Source organism: Protopterus annectens, chromosome 2.part1, assembly GCF_019279795.1.
Source record: "Protopterus annectens isolate FY-2018-M chromosome 2.part1, PAN1.0, whole genome shotgun sequence".
NCBI lineage: Eukaryota > Metazoa > Chordata > Ceratodontiformes > Protopteridae > Protopterus > Protopterus annectens.
Window position 1 is genome coordinate 1,842,658,043 of NC_056729.1, and position 19,022 is coordinate 1,842,677,064.

Here is a 19,022-nt window from a genome sequence, read left to right on the forward strand (position 1 = left end):
GGAGTACATGTCCCAGGCTGGTATGAGCCTAGCAGTCACAGTACATGTCCCAGGCTGGTATGAGCCTATCAGACGGAGTACGTGTCCCAGGCTGGTATGAGCCTAGCAGTCGGAGTGCGTGTCCCAGGCTGGTATGAGCCTAGCAGTCAGAGTACGTGTCCCAGGCTGATATGAGCCTAGCAGTCGGAGTACGTATCCCAGGCTGGTATGAGCCTAGCAGTCGGAGTACGTGTCCCAGGCTGGTATGAGCCTAGCAGTCGGAGTACGTTTCCCAGGCTGGTATGAGCCTAGCAGTCGAGATGCGTGTCCCAGGCTGGTATGAGCCTAGCAGTCGGAGTACGTGTCCCAAGCTGGTATGAGCCTAGCAGTCGGAGTACGTGTCCCAGGATGGTATGAGCCTAGCAGTCAGAGTATGTGTCCCAGGCTGATATGAGCCTAGCAGTCGGAGTACGTTTCCCAGGCTGGTATGAGCCTAGCAGTCAGAGTACGTGTCCCAAGCTGGTATGAGCCTAGCAGTCAGAGTACGTATCCCAGGCTGGTATGAGCCTAGCAGTCAGAGTACATGTCCCAGGCTGGTATGAGCCTAGCAGTCGGAGTACGCGTCTCAGGCTGGTATGAGCCTAGCAGTCGGAGTACGTGTCCCAAGCTGGTATGAGCCTAGCAGTCAGAGTACGTGCCCCTGGCTGGTATGAGCCTAGCAGTCGGAGTACGTGTCCAAGGCTGGTATGAGCCTAGCAGTCGGAGTACGTGTCTCAGGCTGGTATGAGCCTAGCAGTCAGAGTACGTGTCCCAGGCTGGTATGAGCCTAGCAGTCGGAGTACGTGTCCCAGGCTGGTATGAGCCTAGCAGTCAGAGTACATGTCCCAGACTGGTATGAGCCTAGCAGTCAGAGTATGTGTCTCAGGCTGGTATGAGCCTAGCAGTCGGAGTACGTGTCCCAGGCTGGTATGAGCCTAGCAGTCGGAGTACGTGTCCCAGGTTGGTATGAGCCTAGCAGTCAGAGTACGTGTCCCAGGCTGGTATGAGCCTAGCAGTCAGAGTACATGTCCCAGGCTGGTATGAGCCTAGCAGTCGGAGTACGTGTCCCAGGCTGGTGTGAGCCTAGCAGTCGGAGTACATGTCGCAGGCTGGTGTGAGCCTAGCAGTCGGAGTACGTGTCCCAGGCTGGTGTGAGCCTAGCAGTCGGAGTACATGTCCCAGGCTGGTATGACCCTAGCAGTCAGAGTACGTGTCCCAGGCTGGTATGAGCCTAGCAGTTGGAGTACGTGTCCCAGGCTGGTATGAGCCTAGCAGTCGGAGTACATGTCCCAGGCTGGTATGAGCCTAGCAGTCGGAGTACGTGTCCCAGGCTGGTATGAGCCTAGCAGTCGGAGTACGTGTCCCAGGCTGGTATGAGCCTAGCAGTCGGAGTACGTGTCCCAGGCTGGTGTGAGCCTAGCAGTCGGAGTACGTGTCCCAGGCTGGTATGAGCCTAGCAGTCGGAGTACGTGTCCCAGGCTGGTGTGAGCCTAGCAGTCGGAGTACGTGTCGCAGGCTGGTGTGAGCCTAGCAGTCAGAGTACGTGTCCCAGGCTGGTGTGAGCCTAGCAGTCGGAGTACGTGTCCCAGGCTGGTATGAGCCTAGCAGTCGGAGTACGTGTCCCAGGCTGGTATGAGCCTAGCAGTCGGAGTACGTGTCCCAGGCTGGTATGAGCCTAGCAGTCGGAGTACGTGTCCCAGGCTGGTATGAGCCTAGCAGTCGGAGTATGTGTCCTAGGCTGGTATTAGCCTAGTAGTCAGAGTACGTGTCCCAGGCTGGTATGAGCCTAGCAGTCGGAGTACGTGTCCCAGGCTGGTATGAGCCTACCATTGAGCAGCATTTTATCTTCTCCAAGGATGATGCCACAATATGAATAATAATGACTGGCTTTAGTAGATTAGTTTCTGCTGTCATTCTAAGGGGGTGCAGTATTTGTCAGCATGGAAGGATATGGTCAACAGACCACACTGCTTTGCCAGGGCTCATCTGCACCTCACCTCTCTAAGCTTTTGAATATTAACTAAAACATTGTCTTTCCCATGGTGCCTTTTTTTAGGCATTGCCAAACTGAAAGTATTTCTGATATAGCATATCAAAACAAAGAAAATCTAAACGTGTTACTGCTCAGTTTTAGGAGTCTAAAAATAAAACTCCATTCCCTAGAAACTCTCCTCACGCTAGAGAATAATGACATCTGTGCAGTCCCTCAGACATGTAATGACATCTGTGCAGTCCCTGAGATATGTAATGACATCTGTGCAGTCCCTGAGACATGTAATGACATCTGTGCAGTCACTGAGACATGTAATGGCATCTGTGCAGTCACTGAGACATGTAATGGCATCTGTGCAGTCACTGAGACATGTAATGACATCTGTGCAGTCCCTGAGACATGTAATGACATCTGTGCAGTCACTGAGACATGTAATGGCATCTGTGCAGTCACTGAGACATGTAATGGCATCTGTGCAGTCACTGAGACACGTAATGACATCTGTGCAGTCACTGAGACACGTAATGACATCTGTGCAGTCACTGAGACACGTAATGACATCTGTGCAGTCACTGAGACACGTAATGGCATCTGTGCAGTCACTGAGACACGTAATGGCATCTGTGCAGTCACTGAGACACGTAATGACATATGTGCAGTCACTGAGACACGTAATGACATCTGTGCAGTCACTGAGACACGTATTGACATCTGTGCAATCACTGAGACATGTAATGACATCTGTGCAGTCACTGAGACATGTAATGACATCTGTGCAGTCACTGAGACATGTAATGGCATCTGTGCAGTCACTGAGACATGTAATGGCATCTGTGCAGTCACTGAGACATGTAATGACATCTGTGCAGTCACTGAGACATGTAATGACATCTGTGCAGTCACTGAGACATGGTTTAAATCTGTAAATAATACTCTGACAGTGCAAAGCTATAATTTATCCACACATTTAGACCAGCTACTGCACAGGCAGGAATGAAGTTGGAGGTGTCGCGATTTACACAAAAAATAAATATACCTGAAGGCTGGTCAAACAGCACAATAAACTTGAGCTTCTCTGTGTTCAAATTACCACAGGCAAAATCCCATGCCACTTCCTTGAAAGCTATATGTTCTCCTGTAGGACCCAGGAAAACCATAATGAGTATTTACATTTACTAGAAACACTCACCATTCAACCCAATACCATATTCGTCGACAACTTTAAGTACCTCAATATTAATTGAGAAGCCTATATGATACAAAACATGTAGGTACAGAGATGTCAGGATTTTGTAAACAGAAACTCCCTGGACCAGATTTTCAATATGCTGAGACGGGGTACAAACATACTGGACCTGGTCCTCATTAATATGGGAAAGTGCTGCACACCTTAGTGTAATGTCCTCTCTGGTGAAGTCAGACCACAAAATGGTCTCCTTTGAAGTAAAAATAAAACCTGGCGGCCCAGCTAAACCTGGAATGTTCAGGAAATGTTCTAATGTTTACTTCCTACTATTAAGTGATAACAGGGTTGCCAGACGTCCCTATTTGGGTGGGAATGTCCCGAGATCAGCAGCCTGATCCTGAGTCCCGCCCTGCCGGTTTAAATCCCGGCCAGCCTCCGCTTTGTTTGTTTTTTTTTTTTTTTGATTGTCCCGTATACCTGGCATATGGGCCAATCAAAAATTGCTAAACACGGAGCTTCTTGTGTTCCGCATTAAACATGAGAAGCTCCGTGTTTAGCGATTTTTGAATGGCCCATATGCCGGTATACGGGCCAATCAAAAATCGCTAAACACAGAGCTACTTGTGTTGAATGCGGAACTGCAATGCATTAAACCCGAGAAGCTCCGTGTTTAATGCAGCGCTACTGAGCTACTGTTCTTTAATGTGGAACTGTGTTCCACATTAAAGACTTTTTTTGGTCTTCACTTGCCGTGAAAGACCTTTTTTTTTTTTTTTTGGTCTTCACGTGCCATGAGAGACCTTCTTTTTTTTTTTTTGTCCCTACCTGGGGGGCTGGAAATCTGGCAACCCCGAGTGATAACCTGGCATAATTTCAATCCCTCATAAACCTTGAGAACAATGCTGCCTACACAGAACTGTTCACAGAAACCCTATACAAGCATAGTATTAGGTTCATAGAGGCAGCTGTACCCACCAGGAAGAAGTACAGAACTAACTCAAAAAACAAGCCACCCTGGTGGAGTCACAACACCTATAGGTTGTATAACAGGACGAAGGAAATCATGGCAAGAAGGTGCAGCCCCCAGCAGGATTAAAGCGCTCATCAAATTAAACACCTCAGAAGACAAACAAGGCAACAAAAGCCAAATTTAAGTTAAATTTGGCCTCCCAGGCAAAGGACAACATTAAGGCATTCTTTAACTAGAGCTGCAAGCCCAATGCCAATACACAATTATGTGCAGAGCTCAGTGTTAATGGAGCCACCTATACTGAGCCAGAAGACATAATAAACCTCCTGGCAGAAAACTACAGCTCTAATTTTACCCCCCCCAACCTCCCTACAGGAAATACCATCAAAAATAAGTCCCCAGTTATCATTAAGGAACAGGTCCTCAATGCCCTCTTTAAGGCCAGGAAGACTGCATCGATGGGCTCTGACAATATCCCAGCTGCCTTCTAAGTAGCATAAAACATGACCTATCAGACCCTCTAGAATCACTTTTTAATTGGAGTCTCCAAACAGGCTTCATACCTCATGAATGGAGAACAGCAACCATCATCCCTCTGCACAAAAGCAGGCTATATATAGACACTGGAAACTACAGACCCAGAAATCACACTAGTGTCATATGCAAAGCCATGGAAATAATTATTATGGAAATCACCAATAATGACAAAGAAAACCTGCTGCCTACACAGGAAAGAAATCACTGACCTGAGCTTTCGTTCTTTTCTGATTTCGGTCTATATTTGTCGGTGACAAATGCCATTTCGCTGACATGATATAGGCCCCATTTCTCACACATGCCATTCACCACATGCACTGATTGCCTTTTGCTGAGGCACTTAAAAGAAACCTTCAGAAATCTGAAAGACCTGCAAAGCCACATATCGGCAGCACTGTTCACAACAATCTGTAATCAGACACCAAAAACAACACCAAACATCTGACATACGCCACCGAAAGCAACAGCAAACATCCAACATACGCCACTGAAAGCAACACCAAACATCTGACATACACCACCGAAAGTAACACCAAACATCTGACATACGCCTACACCCAGCAAATCAGACACCGAAAGCAACGCCAAACATCTGACATACGCCTACACCCAGTGGTCCCCAAGAGCCAAGCCCATAAGACAAGCATATACTTTACCTAATACTCTTGTCATTGAGGACCTCATTGTGTCACACACAGATGCTCCTCTCACCAGGTTGGACAAGGAAAAGATAATGGTTAGTTGCCATATGGAATTAGGACCTGCAATATTGTGTGGCACTCAAGTCACTGCACTCCAGGTACCACTATAATTATATCCGAGTCCATGTGGGTGTAAATGACCTGAGACATACCTCACTGGACTATAGGAAAAGAGACATAATGGAGCTCTTGGCATTGGTGCTGCTGTTTGCTTTGGTGAGAGAAGAACCAGAGGGATTCTGTATCCAAGCAGCACGAAGCTGCGGTGAGACCATCACTAGTACTAGCCTATGGAATATGTGTCACAGACAGGTATGATTCTTCCATTGAGCATCATTCTACCTGCATCAAGGATGATGCCACAATACAAACATAAAATGATTGAGTTTAATAATTGGCATAGTTTCTGGTGTCACTCCAAGGGATCCAATATCTGTCAGCATGGGAAGACATGGCTCCAAGGGAGCCAATATCTGTCAGCATGGGAAGACATGGCTCCAAGGGAGCCAATATCTGTCAGCATGGGAAGACATGGCTCCAAGGGATCCAAGGGTTGGGGCGTTGGCTTAATGGCTAAGGTGTTTGCCTTACAAACACAAGGTGCAGGGTTTGAGTCTCACAAGGGATAATTGGCTAGCCTTAAAATGGCTCACAAGGGCAGTTAGCTTAGTACTGAACTATGAACCTATGAACCAATATTGGTCAGCATGGGAAGACATGGCTCCAAGGGATCCAATATCTGTCAGCATGGGAATACATGGCTCCAAGATATCCAATATCTGTCAGCATGAGAAGACATGTCTCCAAGGGATCCAATACTAATCAGCATGGGAAGACATGGCTGCAAGGGATCCAATATCTGTCAGCATGGGAAGACATGGTTACAGGGGAAGACATGGTTACATGGGAAGACATGGTTACAGTGAAAGACATGGTTACAGGGGAAGAAATGGTTATAGTGGAAGACATTGTTACAGGGGAAGACATGGTTACATGGGAAGACATGGTTACAGTAGAAGACATGGCTGCAGTGAAAGACATGGTTACAGGGGAAGACATGGTTACACGGGAAGACATGGTTACAGTGGAAGACTGTGTTACAGGGGAAATCATGGTTACAGGGGAAGACTTGGTTACATGGGAAGACATGGTTACAGGGGAAGACATAGTTACAGACCATGTTGCTCATCATGGATGAGCTGTGCCTGCCCCCCCCCCAAGGCTTTTAGATATTGGCTAAAATTTTATCCACCTCCTTCGAGTCATTTTAAGGCAATGCCAAAAAGACAAAATGAGCAACATATTGAAAAGGCCTCCAAGCAAACTTCAGGTGTTACTTCTAATTACTAGAAGCTTAAACAAAATATTGAATAAAAAAATTAGGATAAAAGCCTTCTATACACCTTGGCTATCAAAAGAAATACACTCCCTCATGCACAAAAGGGATAGTATTTGGACAACCTGGCAAAAAAGCAAATCCCCAACCCTACTACAAAGCTATAAGGAAATCAGAAACCTAATAAGAAAACGCATATATCAAGATAAGAACAACTTCTACAATACTGCACAATCCAATCAGAAAAAGTTCTGGTCCACCATTAACAATATCCTACACCCTGGCAACCCCTCAACCCCAAACTCCTTCCTTAATAGCACTCCACTAGAGACTGCCACCCTGCCCAATAATCACCATCCACAAACTAACTCACTCTGACCATAACTCCAGCCCCCCCCAACTCTTCCTTCTCTTCTATCTTCTGTAACAAAATCCCTTTCTCTCTTAAACCTGTTCCCACCTCCTTCATCAAATTTCTTCTTCGTAAACTTAAACCTTGCTCTCCATCTGCTGATAAACTACCTCACTTCTTTCTCAAGCTTACTGCTGATTCCATAGCCTTTCCCATCTCTATTCTAATAAATCGGTCTGTTCAAGAAAACACTGTTCCCAGCATCTGGAAAGCCTTCCATACTATTCCATTGCACAAAAGAGGTAACTCCACAGACCCTTCTAACTATTGACCTATAGCCATCCTTTCACCTCTTTCTAAAATTCTAGAAAAATGTATCCACTCTCAACTCCTTAAATACCTTATACAGGACAACCTCCTAACTCCAACTCAACATGGTTTCTGGCCAAACCACAGGACTGCTACAGCCCTCTTGTCTTTTACTCATACAGTTGCTGAGGCCAGAGATAATAACCAACTTGTATCCTGTCTCTTCCTTGACCTTTCCAAAGCGTTCGATACAGTGTCTCATACTAACCTAGTAACAAGACTAACTGAACTCAACCTCTGTCCTGCCACCATGCAGTGGTTCTCCAACTACCTTTCTAACAGATTGCAATCTGTCTAATGGCTCACTTCCTGCTCCCCTTTCTTGCCTGTAAAAACTGGGGTCCCCAGGGTTCTATTTTTGGCCCCTTCTATTCAATATCTTTAGTAACAATCTCTACTCCACTTGCAACCACTCTACTCTCATCCAATATGGAGATGACTCCACCCTCATCACCTCCTCTAATAACACGTCTCATCTCCTTTCCCTCACTCACACATTTAACTCCATCGAAAAATGACTTAATGAAAACCAGCTTATCCTAAACCCCAAGAAAACCAAACTCCTAGTCTTCCTACCTAAATCACTCTCTGACCACAAGTCTTCCTTTTCCATCACCTCACTAGATAACACCTTCATCACAGCTGACCCTCAAACATAACTCCTCGACACTATAATAGATAAACAGCTTACATTTCACCAGCATATTCACCAATGTATGAAAAAGACACATCAAAAATGAGGATTACTGTATCGCAACAAAAAAAAATTCTTAATCCTGAAGCTAAACTATCCCTAGCTAGAGAATTTCCTACTACCTGGCCTCCTATATGCTACTCCCATACTTACAAACCCACAATATACATTAATCTCACAGCTAGAACAAACCTATAATAAAAGCACCATATTTGCAACAAACCAGCCCCACAGATCTCACCATTGCATATTATTAAAACAACTGCAATGGCCTGAATTCCCCCAACAACTCCTTCTAGCACAACTACAAACCCACACCATCCTATACAAACCTACTGCTTGCCCCTCCATCTCTTCTCTTGTCTCCTACACCCCGACCAGATCACTTAGAAGCTCAGAGCAATAACTCCTTCACATACATAAACCCAGCAGAAACATAGGTAAACTTCTCTGCAACTATAATGTGTCTTTAGCCTGGAATAAACTTCCAAACACCATTAGAAACACCTCAAATACTTCCTACTAAGCTCAAGGATCTGTCCTTGCCAGGATCCTACCTCCACATCCACCCTTCCAACCTGACCTCATAACATTTTTCTCTTCCTCCATGATCGGCATCACAGATACTTCTCCATTCAAACTCCATCTTTACTGTAGTTTCTTTATACCAATAATATATCATCTCTTTATCCACTACTTTTTCTTTCTGTTAAACAATATGACAGTGCACGCATGTATTTATGTTATATATTTAATCTGTATATTATCTGATATTTTTCAGATGCTCTCAGAGGTCATCGACTTATTGGAGCTCTACTGCTGTTCTTACCAGACAATCAGCTGTAAATACATTACTTCGCATTGTCTATGTTGCCACTTCCTGTAAATTATATTTTTGCCTTGTAACTGCATTTGTTGCTGCTCAGTTCAGTTTTTGTTTTTGTATTACCTCCTTGATGAATTTTTTTTCTCTCTAACTGCTATGTATAACAGCACTATATTTTACTGTCAATTTTATTTACTGTTTAAATACTCTGGAGCTTTTCTCCTCAAGTCTCCACTGAAAATGGGCCTCTGGCCAAGTTGGACCAACGCGATTAGCAAATGTCAAATAAATAAAGGAATATTCTGCTCCCTTCAAGCCATCCTCACTAGACATCTGTGCAGTGGCCAAGACTTGGTTTAAAGCTGTAGAAAGTACTCCAACACTGCAAGGCTACATAACCTTCCAGATATTTACGCCAAATACTGCACAGATGAGGGCAAAAGGCTGAGGTGTCTCAATCTTCATTATCAACAAACATAACTCTAGGTTGGTTAAACAGGATGATGCCATGGAGTACATCCACATGTAAGTCATCAAGATAAAGTTCCTCACCATATCACAGGTAGCTACAGGTCATCATCTGTGCCTCATAGAGTCTCAGGACCCTTACCTAAACCTACTAGAGGTGCTCACCATCCAAACAGACCCCTTGTTCATGGGTGAGTAACTACTCCTCTGTAGACTGAGAAACTTAGATGACCTCAAACTCACAGGTACAATGTATCCTGGACCTCATTAGCAAAGACTCTCTGGAACAGATAGTGCACGCTCCAACTGCAGGATCAAACATACTAGATCTGGTACTCCTCCACATAAGAGGGCACTGCATCCCTGCCCCCCCACCATGTCATAACCTCACCAGTGAGGTCATATCAAAAAGCTCTCTGCTTTGAAGTAAAAATCAGCCTGGAAATCCAGCTAAACCAGCAACAGTTCGGAACTATTCTAAGGCAAACTACATCCTGTTATGTGACAGTTTGTCAAAATTCAGAGGCTCCCTTAACCCTGACACCACAGCTACCAATGCACAATTATTCAGAGTTCCTATGCAAACATATGAATGGCTGCATAGAACCTGACATGCCTAACAGAAATAAACACAAAATAAACAAATAAACGTTAAAAACAAACCCCACTGGTGGAATCATCACCTGAAGTGGGAATATAATAAAAGAAGAAAACTCATGGCCAAAATCAGGAAGGGCACTTCCCAAAGACAATGTCTCTCTTATACAACTAAACAAGAAACTAAGCAGTTCAATAAGGCCAAATACTAGGTCAGGATAGCCTCACAAGCTAAGGTCAATCACAAGGCCTTCTTCAGCTATGCCCAAAAACTTAAAGGTAACACACATCACCTGAACTGGCGATGGACTGTACCAGCTTCATAGATCGCAGTGACATAGCAAATCTACTGGCTGATAAATTCAGCTCAACCTCCAATCTTCTCCAGCTCCACCAGGTAAACCCCCCCTGGCATACTACTCCAACTATTAACAGGGATCAGGTGCTGGTAGCCCTTGCTAAAGCCAAGAACACACCTCCGTGGGTCCCAAAACATCCCTAGCTGCCTCCTGAACAGTCTACAACATGACTTATCAGGTACTCTTAAATACAGACTTGAAACAGGCTGTGTTCCAATAGAATGGGGGAGGATCACAACAGACATTCCTCTCCTCAAGGGCAGACCATCAACTGACCAAGGGAACTACTAACCTATCAGTTTAACAAGCCTAACATGCAAAGCCATGGAATTAATTATCATGGAGATGATAAGCAAGGACACTGGCAACATGCGGACACTAGACCCATCCCAGTTTGGCTATGATAAGGGAAGGTCATGCCTACATAACCTGTCAGCGTTCCTTGAGAGGGTCACCAAGGCAAAGGATGAGGATAAAACAATGCAAACTGCATATCTTGACCTAGCCATAGCATTCAATACAATATCCCACTCAGGTATTGTTGACAAGTTCTCTGAGCCAGGTATAATGACCAGAATTTGTCAGAGATTTGGGATGTACAGCCAGGCTTAAAAAGGCCATAGTGGTCATTAGCTTAGTACACATCTATGAACCTATAAATCCCTACATAGCCCACTGGATTGCCAGCTGGCTCACAGATAAGACCCACAAGGTCAGGATTGGTCAGACTACCTCTTCCAAGGGACTGGTCACCAGTGGAATACTCAAGGGCTCCATGCAGGGTCCACTCCTGATTGGAATCTACTTCTCTAACATCAAGGATAATGTTCAAGGCCTCTGACTCCCCAAATTCACAGATAACTGTAAATTGGGAGCTATTATAGATCCACACAAGACACCAATCTAATACCTTGCAAGAGAGTTTAACACAAGCAAATGACTGGTGCGAGAATCATGGCCTAAAGCTCAATGCCAAACAATGCATCATAATGTCCTTTGGGAAACTGTCAACCCAAGTTAATTACTCCATCAATAAAACACGCCTAAGAGTTGACCCAGTAGTAAGGGATCTGGGAATATATGTAGACAACAATCTGACCTTTAACCAACATGTACCTGAGATAGTAAGAACATCATTCCATGTCACCTATCTTATAAGTAAGGGTATGACATCTGAGTCCAAGGAAGTTCTAGTTCCACTCTATTTACCCCTTATCAAATTTATCATTGAATACAATGCCCCCTTTTGCATGTAACTAAGCAAACACCTGGAACAGTTGGGACACCCACAAATGTTTCTCACCAGGAGAATTCAGGACATGAATGCCCTGTCCTACACTGATCATCTAAATGCTGTGTCTCTGTATTCAGTATCCTACAAGCTACTAAGAGGGGATCTTTTCATGGCTTACAGAGCTTCTGCAGACCCAGCCATAATCAATCTGTTGCACATCTGCAAAACAAACAGCTCCAGAAACACTAGATCCAGGGATCTGAACTTCAATTGTGGCATAAACAGAACATGCTGGAAAGGCAGATATGTGTCCAAAGGGATCCCTGCCCTATGGAATAGGCTCCTCATCCATGTAAAACAGACTTCATCCCTGACCCAATTCAAAGGAAACCTTGACAATTGGATGGGAAATCTTAAATTTAATCCTGGTCTGGCCCCCCCCCCCATGTCCCTTATGGACAGAGGTTGTCAATAAGAAAAGTATTATCCTAATATCCCCCCATCAATCTTTAGTTTCCACCCTACTAAAATGCTTCCCCATAGATGCCCATAATACTTGGGACCCAATTGGTTTGTGGTGCATGTCTGGGCTTATAAGTGACCTAGTGGCTGTTAGCCTAGTAACAACCTGTGAACTTATGAACTAATGCATGGCTAGGTTTCCTCTGGGAACACAGATTGAGAGTAATCTCTCTTTTCACCACCACACTACCACTGTAGTCAGAAAGTCCTTCTATGTGGCACATCTCATTATGAAGGGTTTTGCATCCAGGAAGAAAGAGGTCATCATCTCTCTACTCTTCCCTCATTAGGCCAATCATCGAGTATAATGTCCCATTTGACATGTACCTCACTAGGCACCTGCAACAACTGGAGAGGCCACAAAAGTACCTCACAAAGACGATCTTGGGCCTTAAACACTTGTCCTATATGGACAGACTCAAAAAACTCCAGCTATTCTGTCTCATATCACCTACTTAGAGGCGATCTCTGCTTGACTTACAAAGCCATGTCTGACCCAGCTCTGTTAGAAATGCTACATCTAAAGAAATCCCACTCCCTCCATACCACATGCTCCAGAGACCTCAAACTCATTACCACAATCAACAGAACATGCTGAAGGGACAGGTTCATAACCCAGAGACTGCCCATGCCATGTAATAGACTTCCCATACATGTCAAACAGAGCACCTCACTGGCCCTCTTCAAGAGAAATCTTGATGAATGGATGGGAAATAGAAAATTCACCCCGGGGATCACTCTAGTGGCTCTACTCGACAGAAGCATTGGCAACTAATGCCGGGTTGCATGATGCCAGGGTAATCCTATGGCTAGGTTTGTAAAGACTCCAGGGCCATTAGCCTTGTATACACCTACGAACCTATGTTAGCCAAGTAACAACCTATGAACTTATGAACTGATGCATGACTTGATGTATAAAGGATGTTAGCCTAGTAACAACCTATGAATTTATGAACTAATGCATGGCTAGGTTTCCTCTGGGAAGACAGATTGAGAGCAATCTCTCTTTTGACCACCACACTACCACTGTAGTCAGAAAGTCCTTCTATGTGGCACATCTCATTATGAAGGGTTTTGCATCCAGGAAGAAAGAGGTCATCATCTCTCTACTCTTCCCTCATTAGGCCAATCATCGAGTATAATGTCCCATTTGACATGTACCTCACTAGGCACCTGCAACAACTGGAGAGGCCACAAAAGTACCTCACAAAGACGATCTTAGGCCTTAAACACTTGTCCTATATGGATAGACTCAAAAAACTCCAGCTATTCTATCTCATATCACCTACTTAGAGGCGATCTCTGCTTGACTTACAAAGCCATGTCTGACCCAGCTCTGTTAGAAATGCTACATCTAAAGAAATCCCACTCCCTCCATACCACATGCTCCAGAGACCTCAAACTCATTACCACAATTAACAGAACATGCTGAAGGGACAGGTTCATAACCCAGAGACTGCCCATGCCATGGAATAGACTTCCCATACATGTCAAACAGAGCACCTCACTGGCCCTCTTCAAGAGAAATCTTGCTGAATGGATGGGAAATAGAAAATTCACCCCGGGGATCACTCTAGTGGCTCTACTCGACAGAAGCATTGGCAACTAATGCCAGGTAGCATGATGCCAGGGTAATCCTATGGCTAGGTTTGTAAAGACTCCAGGGCCATTAGCCTTGTATACACCTACGAACCTATGTTAGCCAAGTAACGACCTATGAACTTATGAACTGATGCATGACTTGATATAAAAAGGGTGTTAGCCTAGTAACAACCTATGAATTTATGAACTAATGCATGGCTAGGTTTAAAAGGATGTTAGCCTAGTAACAACCTATGAACTTAGGAACCAATGCATGGCTAGGTTTAAAAGGATGTTAGCCTAGTATACACTTACTGGGCACGTGTTCCCTTTCAGGGACAACCTGGAAGTGCTGTCTGGTTAAGTGAGTTGCTTAGTATCACACAGCTAACAAATGAAGATGGGAGGACTCAAACCCTGTACCCTTGGTTACAGGCAGCAGCTCATTAACTTTTTGGAGCCTTAAGCCTCTGTGCTAAATGCGATCTTTTCCAGTGTGTTAATTAATTAATTAATGTTGTGATTGTGATGCAATACTGCATTATGTTCATAACCTGTTTATGTTATTATTCTGGGGTGTTTAGATTGCAGGTATATAGTGCAACTTGTCACCATTACATGCCTTGTTTACCATATTATTGGTCATCAGAAGACAGTGATTAGATTTATGTGGTCTTGCTATCTGCTATGAATCCATGCTACCTACAGCCTTGTACCCCAAATGCACTGTAAGTACTGTTCGTTCCATTAGAACTGTTTCCAGTGCTTCTGTTTCTGTTCAGGTCAGGCTAAATGCTTGCTAGTTTCCTGCCTTGGTTTTGCTTCCACTTTGATGGCTGGGATACTCAGAGTAAAAACAGGAAGTATACATGTACAGAAATTGTAGGTGGTTCACTGGAAAGAATTTGGTAAATCAATTCCATGAATTAAGTTCACAGCAAGGCATTAGTGCAGACTATAGAATATGTCTGAATTTGACATCAAATGCCCTCAGAATACAAGACCTGTTATCATTTTTCCCCCCTTCCCCTTTGAACTGAGGCAACACTCAAGCTATTCTTTAACATATAAATTACAGTTCCCATTCATAACATCGAATTACTGAATGCTCAAAAGTCAGTAACTCGAAATTATAAAGTCGAACCAACAAAAATCCCGAAACCCACAAGCATGAAAACAAAAAACCTCAAACATACAGAAGACCTACACGACACGCACACCATGCAGCCCACATAACATAAACTACAAGCCCTAATCTACATGTACACAGGGGAGCAAGCCCCCCTGCACCCCCCACACCCCCTTACTTATATATTCTAACTCCGAGATCGCACTAATACACACAAAAAAAACCCCCACCACACAGACATTTTAAACTGCCTCGCACACACACAAACACATTGCATATATCCAGACACATCCAACACTCAAACTCATACTCCCACCTCCCAACCCTAACCCACACGCACAACTTACAAAACACACACACATACACTCACTTACCTTCACTTCCATAAAACATCCCAACTCACACACTTCCCGTCCCGTAGCTGACATGCATAAGCGCGAATTCGAGATATTTGAATTTGCGCTTATGCAGATTCGCGCTTATGCAGTTTCGACTTTACAGTCTCGAGTTACTGAATTTCGAGCATTCAGTAATTCGAAATTGTGACGAGGAACCATAAATTACTGCCATGCAAGTAGTTATTGCCTTTGGCAGATGTTACAGTTATTTGCACAGGGGAAATATACAGTGAAGTAGCTAAGATGATAAGATTTCTGTCCCACAGCAACAAGGTCTGGGTTTCTCATATGCTGGCCTCTCTAAACTGTCCTTATATATACATATATATATATATATATATATATATATATATATACACACACACACACACACACACACACACACACACACACACACACACACACACACACACACACACACACACACACACACGCACACACATATATTGCAGCTCGCCTTGACTTTAGGGCTTTGAATGGGTTATGGGTTGGCTCTGTGAATCACTTTCAACAATATATGGATTTTCTTAATGGGGCAATTCCCTGCATCTCACTTAAGGAGCTGTGTACACTCTAAAATAATAATATTGACTTGTTTTCACAACATATGGCAATATGTCATTTGTCCACTCATCTGAATGGGTTCATTAATCCATGTTTTGATGAAAAGCACATTATGAGCATGAATGAAAACCCCTAAATACTGAATCAGGATGATGGTTTTTACTGTTATTGTGGCATAGTTTCTCAATGCAGTTTGTAAAACTAAATACAGCAAAACATTTTGTATAATTTGTCTCATCTGTGGATTAACGTTTTTCCCATATATGATGCAACAGCCTCAAAACTGATTATATTACGAGGAGGTCCCCCCTGACTTGAAGCGAATGTTTGGAGTTATGCCAGTATAAACATTTCTGGTATATTTTTCCCTTAGGTCATGTGCCCTTTTAACTGCTTCTGTCTGCCAAAAGAGAATTTGTTTATTCATATGAGCACCTCCAAGCTTTTCTCCCCAGGCCTCTTCTGATAAAAGGTTTTATAACTGTCAGACCTTCCTAGTCAAAATAAATAAACATAACTGTCAGACCTTCCTAGTCAAAATAAATAAATAAATAAATAGATAAATAAATAGATAGATAGATCGATAGATAGATAGATAAATAAATAAGTTATCCCCAATTCCCATAAATGATTAGTTCACATAACTAGCAAACAAAAGATAAATACATTAACATATAATACTGCAGATGAACTGCAGAATGCCTTTACCTGCAAGTGCATTTCATGAAACACACACTAAATCTGGAATACAAAGCAGTGTAATCAGTGTTATTTACCTACATGTAATCGGTATTATTTACCTGCATGTAACCAGTATCATTTACCTGTGTGTAATGAGCATTATTTATGTGCATGTAATCAGTATTATTTACCTGTGTGTAATCAGTATTATTTACCTGCGTGTCATCAGTATTATTTACCTGCATGTAATCAGTATTATTTACCTCTGTGTAATCAGTATTATTTACCTGCATCAGTATTATTTACCTGCGTGTAATCAGTATTATTTACCTGCATCAGTATTATTTCCATGCATGTAATCAGTATTATTTACCTGCGTGTAATCAGTATTATTTACCTGCATCGGTATTATTTACCTGCGTGTAATCAGTATTATTTACCTGCATCAGTATTATTACCTGCATGTAATCAGTATTACCTGCATCAGTATTATTTACCTGTGTGTAATCAGTATTATTTACCTGAATCAGTATTATTTCCATGCATGTAATCAGTATTATTTACTTGCGTGTAATCAGTATTATTTACCTGCGTGTAATCAGCATTATTTATCTGCACATAATCAGTATTATTTACCTACATGCAATCAGTATTATTTACCTGCATCGGTATTATTTACCTGCGTGTAATCAGTATTATTTACCTGCATCAGTATTATTACCTGCATGTAATCAGTATTACCTGCATCAGTATTATTTACCTGTGTGTAATCAGTATTATTTACCTGCATCAGTATTATTTACCTGTGTGTAATCAGTATTAGTTACCTGCACAGTATTATTTACCTGTGTGTAATCAGCATTATTTATCTGCATCAGTATTATTTACCTGTGTGTAATCAGCATTATTTACCTGAATGTTATTTAGTATTATTTACCTGCATCAGTATTATTTACCTGTGTATAGTCAGTATTATTTACCTGCATAAGTATTATTTACCTGTGTGTAATCAGTATTATTTCCCTGCATCAGTATTATTTCCCTGCATGTAATCAGTATTGTTTACCTGCATCAGTATTATTTACCTGTGTATAATCAGTATTATTTACCTGCATGTAATCAGTATTATTTACCTGCATCAGTATTATTTACCTGCATGTAATCAGTATTATTTACCTGCATTAGTATTATTTACCTGCATGTAATCAGTATTATTTACCTGTATTATTTACCTGCGTGTAATCAGTATTATTTACCTGCATCAGTATTATTTACCTGTGTTTAATCAGTATTACTTACCTGAATGTTATTCAGTATTATTTACCTGTATGTAATCAGTATTATTTACCTGAGTATTTGTCTGTGTCTTTCGGCTTTTCCCGGTTAGGGGTCGCCACAGCAGAACTCCGGTCCACTAATGATTGGTAGTGGATTTTTACATACCAGGTTACCAGCCCTGATGCACAACCTTCAACGAAGGCACGCCCCATTCACGTATGCCTCCACACAGAAGACGCTCTAGCTGAGAATCAAACAGGACAACGTCTTGCTATGAGGCGACAACGCTACCGCAGCACCACCACCGCAGTTATTATTTACCTGCGTGTAATCAGTATTATTTATCTGCGTGTAATTATTATTTACCTGTGTGTAATTATTATTTACCTGCGTGTAATCAGTATTATTTACCTGCTTTTATAAAGGCAGCACCCTCTTACTGCTGCTTCCAGGAAGTACCCAGACATAGAACAATTATGATACTTGTCAGTTTGGCTGGATATTAAGTTAAAGTGAGACACATGTCTTAACAATATGGGAAATGTAGACGTGAAAAGCTTTGAATTATTTTTAAAGTATCACTTGATCATTAAAATTTATTTCAAGCTATTACCTCCATGGAAGTTCCCTTATTGTATTATATGATTGCTGTCACCTTTCTGGAAACTGATCAATATTGTTTTCATCGGACGTCATTTATTAAGCCATGAAAATATCACTGAACAAGAGTTTTATGTTTGTGCCTCTGGCTAAATGTCCTTAAACCTGTGAATGTGGAAGCCCTACCCGCAAGGTGGGACATATAGGTATGGAAGTTCAGACAGCAAGGTGGAACATGGCCACTTATTCAATTCCGCCACCTCCCCCATGTGGAACTTGTGGGTGGGGAAGTTCAGACAGCAAGGTGGAACATGGCCACTTATTCAATTCTTCCACCTCCCCCATGTGGAACTTATTGTGTGAAGTTCAGACAGGAAAGTGGAACATGGCCACTTATTCACTTGTACCCCCTCCCTCATTACTCATGTTTCCAGTTCTTGCATTCAGCACACTGTGTTTGTCATCAAACCAGTTCTTCAGAACCAAGGTGCTCCTGAGGAGTTATTGGCTATTCCTTCTCTGACCTGTGCAATGCCTCTGCCAGGGAGTATATTCTGTTCATGTCCCTAGATGGCTTATGTCTTCAGTGTTGCTGCTACCACTACAAGTGCAAACTATACTGGTTCTAG

General features: G+C 42.8%; 1 protein-coding gene across 2 annotated transcripts in view; it reads left to right on the plus strand.

The window, feature by feature from the left end:
- The window catches only part of LOC122794659 (probable carboxypeptidase X1), a 1,175,708-nt gene that overhangs the window by 933,392 nt on the left and 223,294 nt on the right, over window positions 1–19,022 (plus strand). The window lies entirely within an intron of this gene.